The sequence below is a fragment of the Urocitellus parryii genome, chromosome 2 (genome assembly GCF_045843805.1).
Source record: "Urocitellus parryii isolate mUroPar1 chromosome 2, mUroPar1.hap1, whole genome shotgun sequence".
Classification (NCBI taxonomy): Eukaryota; Metazoa; Chordata; class Mammalia; order Rodentia; family Sciuridae; genus Urocitellus; species Urocitellus parryii.
In genome coordinates this window covers 101,648,755-101,667,330 of record NC_135532.1, presented here as the reverse complement: position 1 = coordinate 101,667,330, position 18,576 = coordinate 101,648,755, and the positions used below count along the sequence as shown (strand labels likewise).

The 18,576-nt window shown below is 38.6% G+C and overlaps 1 pseudogene; it reads right to left on the bottom strand.

Moving 5' to 3' along the window:
- Positions 1-3,234: 3,234 nt before the first annotated feature.
- Positions 3,235-15,560, bottom strand: LOC113180191 (ATP synthase F(1) complex subunit alpha, mitochondrial pseudogene; annotated as a pseudogene).
- Between the last annotated feature and the right edge of the window lie 3,016 nt (positions 15,561-18,576).

Here is an 18,576-nt window from a genome sequence, read left to right as displayed (position 1 = left end):
GTATAGTGTATAAGAAATAGTGTATAAGAAAGCCATTGGCAGAAAAGATCAGGAAATCATTAGAAGGGCAATATATGTGTACTGGTCTAAGTTCTCCAGGAAATGAAACCCATAGAATATGGCTGTCAATTTATTATAAGAGCCTTATTGCAGGAGGTTATAGAGTTCCAAGAGCTGCAGTTGACAAGATGGAGACCCAGGGCAGTAGGTGGTCAGAGAGCTGGTGGGCTTAAGATCCAAGAACATCTGATGTTCCAGTTTAAACCCCAAGACAGGAAGATAACAATTTCCTTCCTCCAAGCAGAGAACTTCTGTCTTGTTTTGACTGCCATAACAAATCACCAACGACTAGGTGACTTAAATAACAGGAACTGATTTTCTCCTGACTCTGGAAACTGGTGAGTGTTCTCTTCCTGCACACAATGAGGACAGAAAGAAAGAACAGGCTCTCTGAAGTGGCTTCTTCCAAGGACACTAATTTGATCTTGAAGATGCCCTCCCCCATGACTTCATCTAAATCTAATCACCTTCCAAAGGTCTCATCTCCAAAACTATCATATTGGGTTCAGCCCTTCAATATAGGAATTTTGTCGGGACACAATTTAGACCATGGCACACCTTAACTAAGCAGGATTTATACCAGGAATATAAAGATGATTCAATAGTTGGAATATTTTTATTAAATTCTTTAAAAGATTACATTAGATCATCTCAACTAATGCAAAAGACATATCAAAGTTCAATAGTTCTTTCTTTTTTAGATGATAAAAGACTCTTAAGCCAAAACACTTATAATTTTAGAGTCGCGATGCCATAGGCAAAACGCAATGATAATGATTCTCACAGTATCATTACTATTAATAAAAAATTTTTAATATTCCAGCCAGAGTAATAAGAAAAGAAAAAAAACAAAGAGAGCTTTTAAAAAAAAGGTAAATTATCATCGTTTGCAGATTATGTAATTATCTAACAGGAAAACGCTGCAGATTCAACTAAAATCCATTAGAAATAATGACTTCAGTAAGTGGGCAGAATAAGGTTAAAAAGAAACAAAAATCAATAGCTTTCTGATAGAAGTGGTGGCCAGAAAAGATGAGAAAAAAAATATCATTCAATTTATAATAGCAGCAAAAATCTAAACCACTAGGAGTAAACTTAGCAGGAAATATGCAAGGCCTACATGAGAACACTTCAGAACTTCTGAGGGCATAAAAGGAGATCATATTTTCAGAAGGAAAAACTCAAGGCAGAGGCTGTGGAGTTCTACGTAGGAGCTGCTCTCCAGGAAAACACACTTTACAGCAAACAATCTTACTAGGCTTTTAAGATCTTCTCTTTACCCCTGGCGTTCTGAAATTTCACAAGGAAGGATCTGGGTGAGATTTCACTTTTCATTCATCTTGCTTAGCACTGAGTGGCCTCTTGCAATTCAAAGATAGCCTCTCCAGCTTTAAGAAAAAAATGTATTCTTTGATAATTTCCTCTCTTCTGTTTTTGAAACTCCCATTGTTTGGTTGCTGAATCCCCTGAATTCATATTTTATGCTTTCCTATTTATAATAGCAAGAAAATACATAAATTACCCAGGAAGATACCTAACAAGAGATGTGATGAAGGTGCTAACGTAGGGAAATCTGGGTGAGGTATATGTTTTTGCCACTTTTCTGTGAATCTAAAATCATTCTAAATAAGAAGCTTACTTTTAAAAGATGTAGAAATCTGTGAGGGCAAAACATAATACTTTATCCAAAGACACTAAAGAAGGCTGAAACAAAGGAAAGTGGATATACCACAGTCATGAATGAGAGAACCAAATAATGTAAAGATGTCAGTTTCTTTCCAGTTGCCTACAGATTCAGTATAATTTCAATAAAAATCCCAACAGGACTTTTAAAAGGAATTTGACAAGCCCATCCTTAAATTCATAAAAGCGAGCAAAGTCCCCAACCTTGGGCCTCACGAAAGTTATAGCCCAGCAATTCTACTCCTAGGTATAAGAATATATACTCTATTTTTTTTTTTTTAAATCAGGTTTTCCCAGCCTGTTGCTCAGTCTGGTCTCTAACTTGTGATCCTCCTATCTCAGCCTCCCAAGTAAGTGGAACTACAGGGGCACACCACAGTAACCAGTTTAAGAATATATGTTCTAGAGATATTTTGAACCCAGGCTCCAGCAGTAAATATGTACAAGAATGCATATAGCATCATAGTTCTTAATAAGAACAAAGTAAAACAACCCAGATGTAGATTAATAGGAGAATGAAAAGGTCAAATCCAGTATATTCATATATATATAAAATACAATGTCACATAATAGAAAAATATAAATAGCACAAATGGCAGCTACATGATAAGTCTTAGAAATATAATATTAAGCGGCAAAGAAGTCACAGAAAACAATATACAATAGGGACAATGGCAAATATCATGTTATACTTACTCAGTTCGAGGCTCCTATGTGTGTATTACCTCATTCGATTCTCATTATAACCCTCTGAATGAAGTATTATCTTCCCTTTTTACAGATGAGTAAACTAAGGGGCTGAGAAGTTGGATCAGTTAGCTCTCTTGGGAGTGGTAGGATCAGGATGTGAATGGGCAGCTCTACTTAGAATCACGGTGCTTTTTCTTTCTGTTTATAATCACTGTGATCGCTCTCTCTGTCAGAATGATTCTACTTTTATTAAGCTCAAAAATAATTTAACCAATTTTTAAAGATATGTTCATATACTAAAACTAAAATTTCAAAACAATGCCATAATTAGCATAATTAACAAGATTCTACTATGGCACTTGCCCCTGGGGGAGGTGTGAGGTCACTCACTATACGAGGTAGCAGCAGCTCAGTGATGCTCTGGGCCTTGGGTTGGCTGGTGTCCATTTGGTATTTGTGTCTTTTATCTGTGTTACCTAATCCTTCAGTATGTGTCAGATAGGAATCTTACAATAAGGAATCGTGTTTCCTTTGACTTTTCCTTATGGGAACAGTTTTCCTTTTGTTCTATGGTGTACATTTTCTTTTTATCCTCAGCATTTTTGACAGTCACACTTTTAATTTCCAAGACGTCTTTTTCTCGTTTCCTAGTGCTCCTTCAACACAGCTCCCTGAACTTATTTCATTAGGACCATCAAGGTTGGAGTGTGACCCAGTGAAAACCTAATCTCAAAAAAAAAAAAAAAAAAAAAAAGCACCTTTCCAAACCTCTCTACATAAATTCGTGTTTGGAGTCCACCTCTATTCTTTGAACTGTTTCCTCTTCCCTTGGGACTGGCTGTTCCGTCTGCCCTCTTGTTCCTCTTTGGTGCCGTTGTTTCCTTCATCTGTCTGGGACGCTGGTGTCAGGGTGTACTGGCTGCTCTGAGTCACCCCTTTGAGGAGGCAGCTTCATTATAGCTGAGTCTGGGGTCATGGGACGAGTGTCACTGTGAAGGACAGGACATCTCTCTCCTGGGGCCTCTAGTCTGAGTGCTCTTCCCCAGGCAGGCATTCAAACTTCAAGCTCAAAATGTGGGTGGATTTTCATTTCCCTCTCATTGTAGAAACTTCCTTCTCTTGAGTTTGGCGATGTCTTTTAAAATTCTTTTGACAACAATTGCTATCGAGCATACCTGTATTTGGAATGGCATGTGGGTTCTCTTATGTAAGCTCAATAGACTATGGAGGCAGAGAATCTACACTGTGACTTCTATAATCCTTTTAAGATAATTCTGCTTAGATGATATTTTGTCTACTTCGTGCACAAGGATTTGGGACACCTATGGTATCTTTAGTCCGCTTGGTGTTACTTTAATAGAATACTGGAGATTGGACTGGATAATTTAAGAAGAAAAATTATTTATTGGCTATAAAGTCCAAGGTCAAGGGGCTGCATCTGGTGAGGGCCACTTGCTGTGTCATAATATGGCAGAAGGCATCACATGGAGGGAGAAGGAAAGAGAGGAGGAACAAAGAAAGGGAGGGAGGAAGGGGACTGAATCATCCTTTGACCAGGAGGAGCCTGTGCCCATGAGAGCTAGCCCAGTCCTGGGATAACAGCATTGATCCATGCACGAGAGTAGAGCCTGACCTACTCTCCTCTGAAAGGTGCTACATCTCAACCCCGTTGCATTGGAGACTAAGTTTCTGACAAGTGAATTTGGGAGAAACATTCAAACTACAGCATATGGCAAAGGGAAATATCAGAAAAAAATAAGATCCCTACCAGATCCTTTGGTTCTTAAGTCCTAGGGCTATCCAACCGGAAGATACTTGACTTTCTTTTTCCAAAAGCATCTTCTTACTGCCTGAAATGTGGCTTCTCTCCTTCTTATCGGCTCCTGACTCACAATTGCAAATCTTAGTATGCATTTTTCTGCAAATGATGGTGAAGCTTTCAGTATAATGAATTTCCAACCCTCACTATTGGCTCAGGCCTGGCCCACACGTTGCTCCAGGGGCAAATCGAGCATGCATTCAGTTGGGCCACTTTTACTTCCAAGTTTGACATGGGGGCAGCCTGGCCATTGACACTACCCAAGTGTGGCCATTTTCTAGTGCTAATGGACCAAGCCAGTCCATTCCCAGGTCCTGTGATCTGATTTCCCAGCAGGTATTCCAGGTTCCTCTCACTTGAACTCTGTCTCCTTTTGATGCTTGACCCATATTTTCCAGTCCCTTCCTGGGGATGAATTTTACACCCATATCCTCAGCTCCTAGACTGATTAGTGTTGAAGTCTCATTATTAGATTTTATCTTTACTTATTTAGAGATGACTCCCAAATAAATATCTCTAGCTCGGCCTACTGGATCTCTCCATTAGGCTACAGAAAAAAAGCCATCAAAATCAACATGTCAAAAAACTGAAGAATAATCTTTTCCCTAGAACTTCTCTTTTTTGATGTCTCTTTATAATCATCAAATTCATTCAAGACAAAACAGGAAGCATCATAGGTATCCTTTATTCTCAAGTCCTACTGAGAATAAATCCTAATTATTTCTCAGCCTGTCCCTTTCTCTCCATCCTTTCTAATACAGCCCTTGCTGAGACATTTTAACTGTAATAGAAATCAAAATATCTCTTCTTATTTAAAATTTGAGGGGCTTTCTATTGCTGGAAGATCAATGCTTGAGCTCCCTGGAATGGGGTGAATAGTGAACCACCAAAAAGTATGTCCAAACTTTCTGAATGTAACTTTATATGCAAGGAGGGTCTTTGTGGATATAATTAAGATTAAGAATCTTTGACTGGGACCATCTTAGATTAGGTGGGCCCTAAGTCCAATGATAAATGTCCTTAGAAGAGAAGAGGAGAAGGATATGTGACAATAGAGACAGAGATAGGACTTGTGTGTCTAAAGTTAAGGAAGAACAAGGATTGTTAGTGGCCACCAGAAACTAAGAGAGGCATGGAACTGAACCAGTCCTTTATGCATCTCCAGGAGGAATTAACTCTGCAAACTCCTTGATTTCAGACTTCCAGCCTTGACATTTGTTGTTTTAAGCCCTTTATGGTAATTGTTATAGCAGCAGGTAATTTGTGTTAGTAAACTAATACCTCCTGACGTGGTGAACAAAAACGAGGTCCTTCAGTTGGATTCATGCCCAACTGTTTCACGCCTCAGCCCTGCTGTTTCATATTTGATTGAAGTGTATGGGGCCACGTTTTTCCCTTTGCCAGGACTGTGCTCTTGCTTATTTCCTTGACTTCACCCAATTCTTCACTTCTGCCTGAAGTCCCTCTGTTCTGCCAAAGAGCCAGGCCTATTTTCCTGCACTTGTTATGATTTGGATGTGAGGTGTCCTCCAAAAGCTCATGTGTGAGACAACACAAGAAGGTTCAGAGGGGAAATGATTGGGTTGCAAGAGTCTGACCCAATCAGTGATTTAATCCCCTGATGGGGATTAACTGAGTGGTCACTGAAGTGGTAGGGTGTGGCTGGAGGAGGTGGGAATTGGGGTGTGGCTTTGGGTATATGTTTGTATCTGGCTAGTGGAGTCTCTCTCTCTCTGCCTCCTGGTCACCATGATGTGAGCTGCTTTCCTCTGCCACCCTCTGCTGCCATGATGTTCTGCCTCCTCTTGAGTCCTGAGGAACAGGGCTCTATGAATTAAGACCTCTGAAACCACAAACCCTCCAATAAACTCTTCCTCTGTAATTGAGCTGGCTGGGCCCTTTAATCACAGCAGCAGCAAAAGCTGACTAAAACAGCACTCCTTCAGGATCTGGTGTGGACACTTTCTCCAGGAATCCTGCTGTGAGCCCCTCAGGTGAGTCGGGGTCCCCTCTGTCCCCCAGTTGTGCTCCACTTGCCTGTGTGGAACCGAACCGTAAAGCACGAGAAGGAGCCATTGCTGATGATCTGCCCTCCTTTCTCCTCGTGTGAGTTGGAGCTGATTCTCATCTGAAAGCTAAGTTCATGAGGCAAAGTGCGGTATTTTTTACTCTTTTAAAATTGGTAGTTTGTGTGAAAGGCCCAAGTGGATTTCCACAAGGAATAAAACTACCCACCTGTTATGATTTGATGGAATATGTGTCAGATTTCACATGTGGAAATTCAACCCCCAAGGTGACAGTATTAAGAGGTGGGGCCCTTGGAAGGTGACTCGGCTTTGAGGGCAGAGTCCTCCTAAGTGGGATTGATGCCCTTAGCAAAGAGACTTCTGAGAGCCGCCCGCCAGCCCTTCCATTCTTCTCACCACGTGTAGACTCCTAGACCTGCCATCTTCCCCAGACACCAAACCTGCCACTACCTTGATCTTGGACTTCCCAACCTGCAGAATGTGAGGAATTTTTTTTTTTTTTTTGCTCTTCATAAATCATCTAGTTCATGGTATTGAGCTAGAGGAGCACAAATGGAATGACATCACTCACATAAGTTTTCAAACATCCAATCATGTCTTGATATTTGTAGATAGTGATATGGGTTGAACTATGTCCCCCATTGGGATTTGTTGAAGCTCTCATCTCCACTACTCAGAATATGACCCGATTTGAAAACAAGGTTGTTGTAGATATAATTAGTTAGGAGGAGGTAATTAGAGTGGCCCTAATCCAATAGGATGGTGTCTTTATACCAGAAGACAGAGACACAGGGAGAGATTACCACCGAAGACAGAGGCAGAATCTATAGTTAAACTGCCACAAACCAAGGATCACCCAGGGCCACCAGATGCTGGAAGAGGCAAAGGATGATACTGCCATAGTGCCATCAGGGAGCCTGGCCCTGTCAGTACCGACGTCCAGCCTCCAAGAACGATGCTTGGAAAACAAGAGATCTCTGTTAAGCAGCAAAACTTGTCACGGAAGCCTAGGAAACACAGAGACCCGTTCATCGTGGATGTCCACAAAATGAAGGATGGACACAAAGCCAGACGTGTAAGTAGATGGTCATCAGCACATTCAGGGTGGTGCTTAACTCAGGGGAGGGAGGGGGAGGACAGGAAGAGGCTCATGGGAGGCTTTCACTGTATCTGTGCTGTGTTATTAAAATATGTCTACAGCAAAATGAGATTTGACGGAACGTGTAGTGGGTAGAAGGAGGTTTGTCATATTTTCCCTGTGTCTATAAAATAGTGTATATACAGAGAGGAACAGAATCTAAATCCTGCCAAGTATCTGGGGTACCCGGGAATGGGGCACAGTCTCTCTTGGGGTTAGCCCACTAGAATTGGTGCCCACTCCCATGGGACAGCTGCTGCGGGCATGTCGCAGGATGCTGTTATTGGATGTAGTGACCCGATGGCCGTCGGTGGAGGCTGAGTAGCAGGGACGGGAGTCAAGCGACGAGGTTACTTTCCAAGGTTGGCATTGCTTTTCAGACCCTTGCAGCTGAAGTGTGTGAGGTAGATCTTTCTCAAAAGAATTATCAGAAATTAACTTTTATTCATTCCCACAGGAGAGAGGCTACCTCATTGTGGAGAAGTTCTTGTTAGTATTAATAACTTCTAATTGTATAGTTCTTTAAAGTTAAAAATGTAATTAGAAACCTGTTTAAATAGACTGCACTGAAATTCTCTTGCCTCCTCCAACTTCCCCTATCAGTCAGGTTCAGTCTTTGTAAGCATCAAAGAGCAAATCCTTTGCCATCTGTCTGTCTCCCCATTCTGAATGCCTCCTACTCGCTTTCTCTTGACCATAGCTTTCTTGTTACTCTGAGCAGATTTTAAACAAGGATAGCCTCTAACTTGTAGACCCACCTTGAGACTAAGAAACCTGAGGCTACAGGTATGTTTGATCCCCCTGAGGGTAGCTGGAAAGCACAGTTTTTCAGCTTGCTTTCTAATTTGTGGCTATTGTCTGAGTTAAGGTTCTAGGAGATTGAGCTGGCTGTTAAGCCATACAGGTTCCATAGTCTTGGGCAAACTAGATCCTTACATGGTTAATTTCCTCATCTGTATGATGGGAATAGTACTGAGCTAATAGGATGTCAGTGTGCATTACAAGTTAATGTCAGTGTGCATTACAAGTTAAGTGTCCGATGTTTGAGATAACTTCAGTAAATTGTTAACCACTCTGTTTACTAGCCCTTGGTTCTACAGAAGAATCCCATGAGCCCAAATTATCACAAGAATCTTAGTTAGTGTGCTCCTTTCTTTTAAATAATGAGAGGTTGTAAATCTCTGTCAATGAACTTATCAATTAATTCCATGATTCAGGATGTCCTTATGCGTATAGAAAGGCTAATGCAGAAATAGCATGATTTTGTTGTATTTAGTTCTTGTTTCTGTTTCCTTCCTTTGAATGATCTCACCAAGGGTTCGTTCAGCACATGGGTGACCATGTGGGTTATGGTGGGGTGGACAGGGATATGGGGGAAGGCCTGCATCTTGTAGTTTCTATGGGGCTTTTCTTAGAAGTTCATCTTCATGTCACCAATTTCAAAAAATTTGGAAAAATTTCTTGAAGAAAACTGTTCCATTTTACTTATGTTTAGTTTAAAATGATTTTTTAAATATATAATGAGAAAATTCAGTCCCAGTAGGGTGACAGCAAAATGAGATATTCTCATATATTGCTTGAGATAATATGAGTTGGAAGAATTTTTTTTTCTGTAGGGCAATTTAATAACATGCACCAAATGTCTCAAACATATTTTTACTATTTGGCCTAGCAATTTACCTTCCAAGAATTCTTCCCAGGCAAAGATGAGAAAACCCTGGGAAAGATCAACTGACAAGTAAATTTAAAAATAGCATGATTTATTTATTTGTTTGTTGGTTGGTCATGGGGATTGAACCTATAGGTGCTCAGACACTGGTCACATCCCCAACCACTCTGCTTTTTGTTATTTTGAGACAGGATCTGCAGTGCCCCCCCCCTCCCCCCACCAGCAAGGGCAGCTGATTTAATGTCACTTGTGTGAATTTGTAGTGACATAAAATAAAACACATCCACCATTAACCTTTACACAAGCTTGTGGACAGCTTCCCCTGTGAAAATACTTCTTGCTGTGCACTGAGGCTCTCAGCCTCAGGATCCCCAAAATGGAGAGCAAGAGAAATTCACGAGAGGCTGATGAGAGAGAGAGAGAGAGAGAGAGAGAGAGAGAGAGAGAGAGAGAGAGAGAGAGAGAGAATGTTTGGAAGTCAGCTTTTATTGGAGGGACACTGTTCTTACAAAGTTCTATCCATAAAAGGGCAGAAGGGGTAGAATTACAGGTGAGTGTAACTCAACCCCAGGGTACGCCTACTCAGAAGACCACCTTGCTATCTGAGCTGGGTCAACATCCAAGCCCACCATGAATGTAGTGGTTGGTCAGAGCCTCATGCTTCAGGACTGGAAGGTGTGGTCATTCAGAGTGGCTCCCCAAAGGGTCTTCATAAGTTCCTTAGGGCCTTGCTAAGTTGTGGGGATTGACTTTTGAACTTGTGATTGTCTTGCCTCAGCCTCTGGAGCTGCTGGGATTAGGGGCATGTACCATCTGGCTCAAATTATTTATAACTGGAAAATCTTTTTTTTAAAAAAGAAATGTCTGAAAACATGGCCATAGTTAAATTATGTCATATCATCAGATGGACTATTATTGCAGCCAATAAAAATGTTCATGAGAAATGTTTTAACACATGAAAACCTCTGATTATAATCAAGCTAAAGTAGGGATATAAATTATCTGAAATATGGTTTCTGTTCATATCAATAAAGAATGACTCCCAACAGATGACACAGGATGGATAATTTTTTTTCCATGCTAAAGATCAAAACCAGGGTCTTGTGCAAGCTAGGCCAGTGTTCCACTACTAAGCTACATTCCCAGCCCTTATAATTTTTAAATTGAAAGTATTCGTGCACATTAATATTGCACAAATAATGGGTTTCATTGCAACAATTTGGTCAGATCTATTTCCCTATTTCCTTATTTTGGATGGATAATTTAAAGTTTTCTTAATTGTTGTGTATCTTATAAATCTTTAATAAACCTGCATTTTCTTCATGATCCTAAAAAATTGACATTAAAACGTTAAAATGTTTACAATATACCTCAATTTGGTTTTAGTATTTATCCATATATTATATTAAATAGTCAAACAGTGCTAAAAGACTTATAATAAAAAATAGCAGTTATCTCCCACTCTGATTTCACTTTCCTCCTCCACCCGGAGAGAAGACAATGACTTTAAAGTTTCTAGTTTCTTTTCTGTTATAGTTTTGCATACATATAGACATTCCTTGTTTCAGCACATTTACACATTCCCATATTAGAGCAAATGATTTCAGTATTCTTTTTTCCTCCTTACAGATGTACCACAATTTTTAGTTAAATATTTACTTATTCAATGTTTTTATTATTTCAACTGTGAAAATACTTCTTGCTGTGCACTTGAGCAAGGCAGGGCATTGCAGCATTTGATGTATTATAGTGAAGGATGTACACAGTTCATGAATGACTCTGGCTTTCCTAGAAATTCATTATTATCTTATTTTTTCCTTTGCTTATTTTTTTTTGATCCTGTGGCTGTATTTTCCAACACCCTTCAACTGCTCGATAAATCATGTCTCAATATAACTTTCCACATGGTAAAAACTCTCAGTTCAAGCCTGAGATATTCCACACGATTCCCTGTTTTCCAGTTTACCCTGGGCTGATTATTCTCTAGTCCTGTTGTACTTCCTGACAAAATTTTAGGCTACCATCATGGATATCCATGCTCCTAAATCAGATTTCATGTTTCCAGAATCCCATATATTTCTTTCATTTTGGTGGGATATAACCATCATAGAAAGAGTTCATGAAAGATGAAATTTTGATCCTTTGTAGTATCAAAATATGCTTCTACGTAACTTCACTCTTGGTTGATATTTTGGCTAGGTATAGAATTCTATGTTGAAAATCATTTATTCAGTTATTGCTAAGAAAGCCTGGGATTCTTTTTAGGTAATCTGCTTTTTCTTTTTGGAAATTCTTTGTATTTTCTGTTTATGTTCTTAAATTTTAGGAGAACATGCCCCAGCACAGATCTTATTTTGTTCACTGTTCAGGTAGTGAGCAGGCTCTTTCAATCTAAAAACTCAACTCCTTCAGTTTTAGGATACTTTTTGGCATTAAAAAAATAGTTTTCTCTTCACCATATTTTATATTATCTTGTTCTTTTTAGTTACATATTGACTCTCCAGAAGTGAGAAAAAATTAAATTTTCTTATCTTTTTGTATCCATTTTTGTCTCTATTTTATTTTTGCTCTGCTTTTGATCTTTTTATAAGTCTTTTAATTTTGGCTTATCCTATGCATAATGTCTAAAATATCATTCCCTCTCTTCTTATTGTTTTCTAAAATATGTTGTTCTTATTTCATGGATGTCATATTTTCTCTTTATGGTTATTAATTATGGTTCTTTGTGGTTTTTTTCCTTCTTTATCTCTGTTTTCTTCAAATTCCCTTTTTGTTTGTGTTTTGGGTCCTTACTTTCAAAGTTAAGTATAATTCATTTATATTTAAGAATGGGGTTTTTACAAGCTCACTGACATTTCCCTGCACATGGGTGAAGTTTTGCCTCTGGAGTAACTTACCTTCTCCAGAGAAGAGTCTTTCAACCTTTGCGTGCATATACAACATGGGCTCATAGCACTCAGAATTGGTTGGGAAAGAACATGGGGAAGGGATTCTTTTTATTTGGTGTCATTCACTTATTGTTCTCTACCCAACTTCAGCTTGCCATTTTACCCCCAACATCCTCCATCATCCTCTAGGTGAGCCAAGTCTAGACGTCCCTTGTTCTCCCCCCCCCCAGAGAATTCACTTCTAGTGTCCTAGGGGTGGGGAAGTTAATCACTTCCTAATGCTATAGAGTGAGATGAGCTTGGAGAGTCTGTTTCTTACATGAACTAAATAAATCTACCTATTTCAGATTCCCTCCCCACCATCTTCCGAAGTACCTGACATTTAACTGAACCTTCCCATGGTTCTGTAGTTGAATTAGCTTCCCCCTCTTTCTCTTTACCCTCTGTAAATAATTAGATTTGCTTAATTATTAGTAGAAATTGACTACTTTTCCCATCTGCTTTCCATCTCTCTATATATTTTGCTTCAAGTGTCTTTAGAAATAAAATTTGTTCACTTGCTTGTTTTTTCTCCTTGTATTTGGAGGTGGTTTTCAAGCAGAACGAGCAGCAAAAGCTTCTTAGTCTCATTTAAAGTTTTTTTTGTGTGTGTTGACACAATACCTTTATTTTATTTATTTATTTATTTATTTATTTATTTATTTATTTATTTATGTATGTGGTGCTGAGGATCCAACCCAGAGCCTCACACGTGAGAGGCAAGCACTCTACCACTGAGCCACAACCCCAGCCCATATCTTTATTTTTATTTGTTTATTTATTTATTTAATTTTAAATACATTTCTGTTTTTTTAATATTTATTTTTTAATTATGTATTGCTGAGGATCGAACCCATGGCCTCACACGCACTAGGTGCACACTCTACCGCTAAGCCACAACCCCAGCCCTGTTTATTTTTTTATGTGGTGTTGAGGATCGAATCCAGGGCCTCACGTGTGTAAGACAAGCGCTCAATCACTGAGCTATAACCCCAGCCCCTTAATCTCATTTTTAAAGGTAAGAAAATGTATCCTCAAGATGGATACTAAGGTGAATAAAGCAGCTATGGGTAGACTCTTTTCCCCAGGCCTCCAGCATTTTCATGGAGATGATGGAGAAACAGATTGCTCAGGGTAGAAAATAAAGAGCAGGAGCAAGCGGCATGCTCACATGTTCCAAAGCATAATAAGAATATGAACCCAGTGTTGGACAAAGCATATTTATCTTTATCCCACTTACTTTTAAAGCTCCCAATTCAGAGAAAATTATCTATATATATCTCAGGCTTGTATATGCCCTGCAATGTACAACCAATTTGTTAGGATGATACTTGTAAATAAAACGGCCTGGGCAAGCAAAGTGATTTTTGTGGATGAATTAGCATTTTTAGATGCCCGAGGGAGCTTGTTTTAAGAGGAATACACTAGTAAATCCTCACACAATGCAAGAGATGTCATTTAATACACCCAATTGTAGGTGGGACTTTTAAAGGAAAGATTTTCTTTAAAATATGTCATACCTACAGCTGGTGCAGAAGAAATACCCAGAAGCTGTTCTCTTTCACAAAATATTTCCAAAGTAGAATTTCCCTTTGGTTCTAAAGCAAAAAAACATTCATGAATAGAATGTGCATTTGTGCCACCTGGGAGAAGATCTTCCTCAGGCAAATACACCCCAGTGACTGTCCCATGTGGCTGCTGTAGTTGAGGGTGCCCCACGTGAATTTCTCATATGAATACTGAACAGTAGTAGTCTTGTATCTCTGTTAGGGGTAGAGATCCTTCACTAAAGGTCTTGAAGCAGTTTTTCATATGAGACCAGCATAACATATTATATCTACTCAGCACTTTCACAATTGTCTGAAACTTGAAATATGAACATTAAAGCAGACCTGACTATCCTAATTAACAGTCAGGTCTGTTAATTAATTAATTCTTACTTCTATGCAGGTGATTCTCAGTTCAGGTCTCACGTTCACATCTATCATCAAAAACTGTTTAGATATTTTGAAAATTCTAAGTGAAGAAAAAGAATTAGGGACTTTAAATATCTCTGAATAGAGCATTTTCACTAATTCTTATAAAAAAATCCAAACCCATTGCAGCAAAAAAGGAAAGAGGATGAAGGCAAGAAAGAATGGGGAAAAGGAGAAGAAGCTCCTTTTTGGAGCCTCTTGGTGCATGAGTTGCTTTGTGTATGAGGTAAAGAATGAGACAAAATGGGTACTTGGCAGATACCCATCCTGGGCAAACACTCCTCACTTTACTGTACTATATTAATAATAAACATTAAATCCATGAAGAATTCCAGAAAAGCAAGTTGCAGATGAGCAAATTGAGGCTAGATTTTGAGTAAACTAGATTCAGTAATTCAAGTGATAAATCAAACTTATATATAAATAGTAAAAAAAAAATAAAGAAAGCAGCAATGATGACAATAATACTAGTCAAATTCTCATAAAATTCCCTAAGACTAATCAAAGATTAGAGGAGCAACTTGCTTTATTAAACTCTATTATTCAATTAATACCTTCACTACTCAGTACAAAAGCTATATTTGTATATCTCAAGTATATAGAAGAAATAGAGATGTTGATGTCATCAAGGTTGACAATAAATTTTTTAAATGACACATCCATTTTGTCACTATGCATGAATAGAGCCTGTATTAAAATTCCAAATCCATCTGACGGTACACAATGGCCTATTTGGGTAAATCATCAGAGATGATCAAGGCATTATCTCTCAAATGTTCTCCTGTACAACAGCCAGAGTGAGGAGCCAGGTGCTGACATGGGGCAGCATCAGAAGCAGTGGCTGATACTGCAATGGTGTACTTTAGAGCATCGGTGTCTGTAAGTCTCTTTACCAACTGGGCATCAGTGGATCACTTTTGACCAGTAGCAACATAGATACAATACAGCTTCTTTTTTTTTCATCAGGTCCATCACTGAAACGTTTCTGGATAATAATTGTGTCAATAGCGATTGCTGTTTTCTCAGTCTGTCCCTACTGATCAGCTCACGTTGACCACATCCAATTAGCACCAAGCTATCCACAGTCTCCGTGCCAGTCTGCATTGGTTCCTTCACAGAGATTTGAGAAATGATTCCAGAGGCTTTCAAGCCCATTCACCTATGGGTCTTGGAACCAACTGGACCCTTTCTGTCAATGGCATTACCAAGGGCATCTACTACACGACCCAACAGTTCCTCACCAATTGGAACATCCACAATGTCTCCTGTTCTCTTTACAATATCTCCTTCTTGAATAAGCTTATCATTTCCCAACATGACAACACCAACATGGCCTGGTTCTAAGTTGGGAGACATATCCATTAAGCCTGAAGAAAACTCTACCATTTCTTCTGCTTGAACATTCCTCAGCCCATGAAGTTGGGCAATTCCACCACCAATACTAAAGACACACCGAGTTTCTTCAAGGTCAACAGAAGTATCAACTCCAAGAATACCCTCTTTGAGAATAGAGGACATCTCAGCAGTGCCAATCTTCTGAAGGTGGGTGTTAGAGCATGGAGGTTCCTTTTAGCAACATCGAGGCTGATGGAAAGATCTCAGAAGAGTCACATGCAACACTTAAAGAGATTGTAACAAATTTCTTGGCTGGATTTGAAGCATAAAGTATGGATTCACATCAAATACTGGTTTGGTTTTGTCATCATTTCTTCTAGTAACATTGTTTCCATTTATAAAAGGATTATTTTCATACTCCTGATGTACAGAAATCACGTTAAAAATAATATTTACATGTTGCATGGTAAAAAAAAAATTCCAAACCCACATGGGGTCTGTTGTATTTAAAAGTTTCTAGTCCCACAGCATCAGAGTCTCACTGGATATGGAAGAAAGTTAAGATCTGAAAACAAATAATTATTTGTGAATTTCTGTTTTGGAAAAGTAACAAAGGTTAAGACACCTGGATTCAACTTTGATTCCTACCTTTAATGTGTGTGTATGGTGATGGGGATCAAACCTGTCTGTATGCATGCTAAGCAAGTACTCCACCACTGAGCTACACTCTAGTTCCTGAGGCCTGCATGTAATATCTACTCAATTATTAGAAAATTGTTTGACCTCTTTGATTTTCTGATCTGTCTGCTGAATACATGGAAACGCAATCCAACTCCTTTATTATTAGAATCCATTCTTCCTGCTGGAGTAAGAGTATGGTAAACTTTTGGAGTCCTTGACTTTCTGAAGGTCAATAATTGACCCAAGTTGAAGATGTATTTATTTTGCCTTCATGCCTGAATAATAGTTTAGCTGGGTTTAGCACTTTATATTAATATTTTCTTCCAGAACTTTGAGGAGATTCATTTATTGTCTTGCTTCATCCAGTATGACTGATGAGAAGTCTGATTTTAATATTATTTTTAAAACAATAATATAGTATATATTATGTAACAGCTGTTGTTCTATGCACTTCCAAATGACAACTCATATATTTCTTTAACCATGAGCTTACAAGATTTGATTGCTATTATCTATGAAGAACCAAGAAGATATGTAATTTGTTTGAAGTCACGAAGTTTGCAAATATTCGAACCAGAATTCAAACTCATGTACTCTAGTTTAAAATAGTATTCTTGTTACTTTGTGAATAATCTGTTTTATTTTCCCATAAAATTTTTCAGGGATTTTTTTTAAGTTGGTGTTCTGAAATTTCATTCTGATGTCACTAGGTGGGTATGTGCATATGCATGGTGGAGTATTTATTCTAATTGCTACCTGCTAAACCCTTTCAAACAGGTGGGTTCATTCATTTTTTAAAAAAAACTTAGTTAATTTTATTGATATGCTCATTAATTTACTATCTACATTCTCTTTATTGTTTGTCTTGAACTCTTTTAATCTTTTAAACTTCTGGCCCTGTCTCTTAATTTTGTTTTCTTACTCATATATGTTATTCATTTCTGCTCATTCTGATAAAATTTTTCACTTAAAATTTTGGCTCATTGATCATTGTTCTGCCAAATGTCATTTTTCTTTGTAGACCATCTATTAAATTTCTTACTATTACAATCGAATTTTTAATATCTCTGATACTCTACTTGACTATTTCACAGATATACATGTTCAAACATAGGTCGAAGTACACAAACTAACTTTTTTTCACATATAAGGATATTAATTGAAGTTAATCTACTGTTATACTGTTCATGAGCTTTCTTGGGTACTATATCCTCCATTCTTTGATTTTACTGGTCATCAGAGTATAGAGGCTAACCAAATATTCAGTGATTCTTGCTGGAGAACACGTCTGTTGGAATGACTTGTTAGTGGAGTGTCTTCTAATAGTCATGCTGGAAGCTGTAAGAAGACTCTTTAATACACTGGCAATAATGAGAGATTTCCTGAAGGATGCAAAGAGTATAAAAAGGTATTGAAAATAAAACCACACACCCAAACTATCTACAGGAGAACCAGCTGCAAAAGGGGGGAATGGGAGGCAGGAGGGGGCCTCGTGCCATGGGAATAAGTCATGGCACAGAAAACAAGGAGGGGGGAGCTTCCTCCCGGTGGGTCTGACCTTCCCAGGAAGTGCAGGATGACATTTTATGGGTGACTTCAGCTGTCTCGGGTGTCTTGCCCCTGAGCTCTGACTTAGTTCTTTTTTTTTTTATAATTAGAAGAGGGGATTTATTAGATTGGCTCACACCATCAGAGGCTGCATCTTCCTACAATTGCCATCTGTAGGCTGGAGAGCCAGGGATATCTGACTTAGTTCTTGATAATGTTTACTACCTTCCTCCAAAGTTGCTGTTTGAAATGTCTCTTGCTCCTCTTGATGCTTGCTCCAGAACCCTGGCAGCCCACACCCTCAATGGAGTATGTCACTGTGCAATAACTTTTGGAGGAGCAGCTGTATGATCAGAGTAAAGAGGCGGAAGCATGTGCCTGGGAGGAGAAGGAAATGAGCTGGGAGCTGCGAGACTTCGTTCTCCATCTCAGGTCTGAATTGAATTTTTGTTAGGCTGAGAAGTTCTGATTTTTTTTGTTGTCATTGCATTGAATGTCATAAATATACTTGGAGTATGAGGGTTGATATATATTTTATGTTCAGACATTTTGAAAAATGTAATTGTATGTTGTCAAATCCCCTACTTCCTTCCAGCGGTATGAGACTTAAAATATATGTTTGGTTCAAATAGAACATTAATATCTTTCATGCAACATATATAATGAGATAAATGCAAGTGTTAAATTAGAAAAAAAAATGAACTGTGCACTAAAATTAATTACAGATTCTTTGGAAATCTGTCAGTAAATTGTCAAATTATCATTTAAGATTAATCACATGTGAGCTAAAAAAAATGCCAAAAATAATTTAAGCACTATAAGTAAAGTTATGAAGATAATCAAATAATAGTCTTTAAAAGAGAAAAGTCACTCCAGCTCCAGCTTTGGAATTTACAAGTCAAGCAGATTCAGGTCAAACCTGGAGAGAATGTGGCGGAGGGGAACAGAGAGCCAGAGGCCTTCACAGAACAATCCTCCCTGATGGAGCTGATTTCTGGTACACTCTTCAGCCCCACACCCACA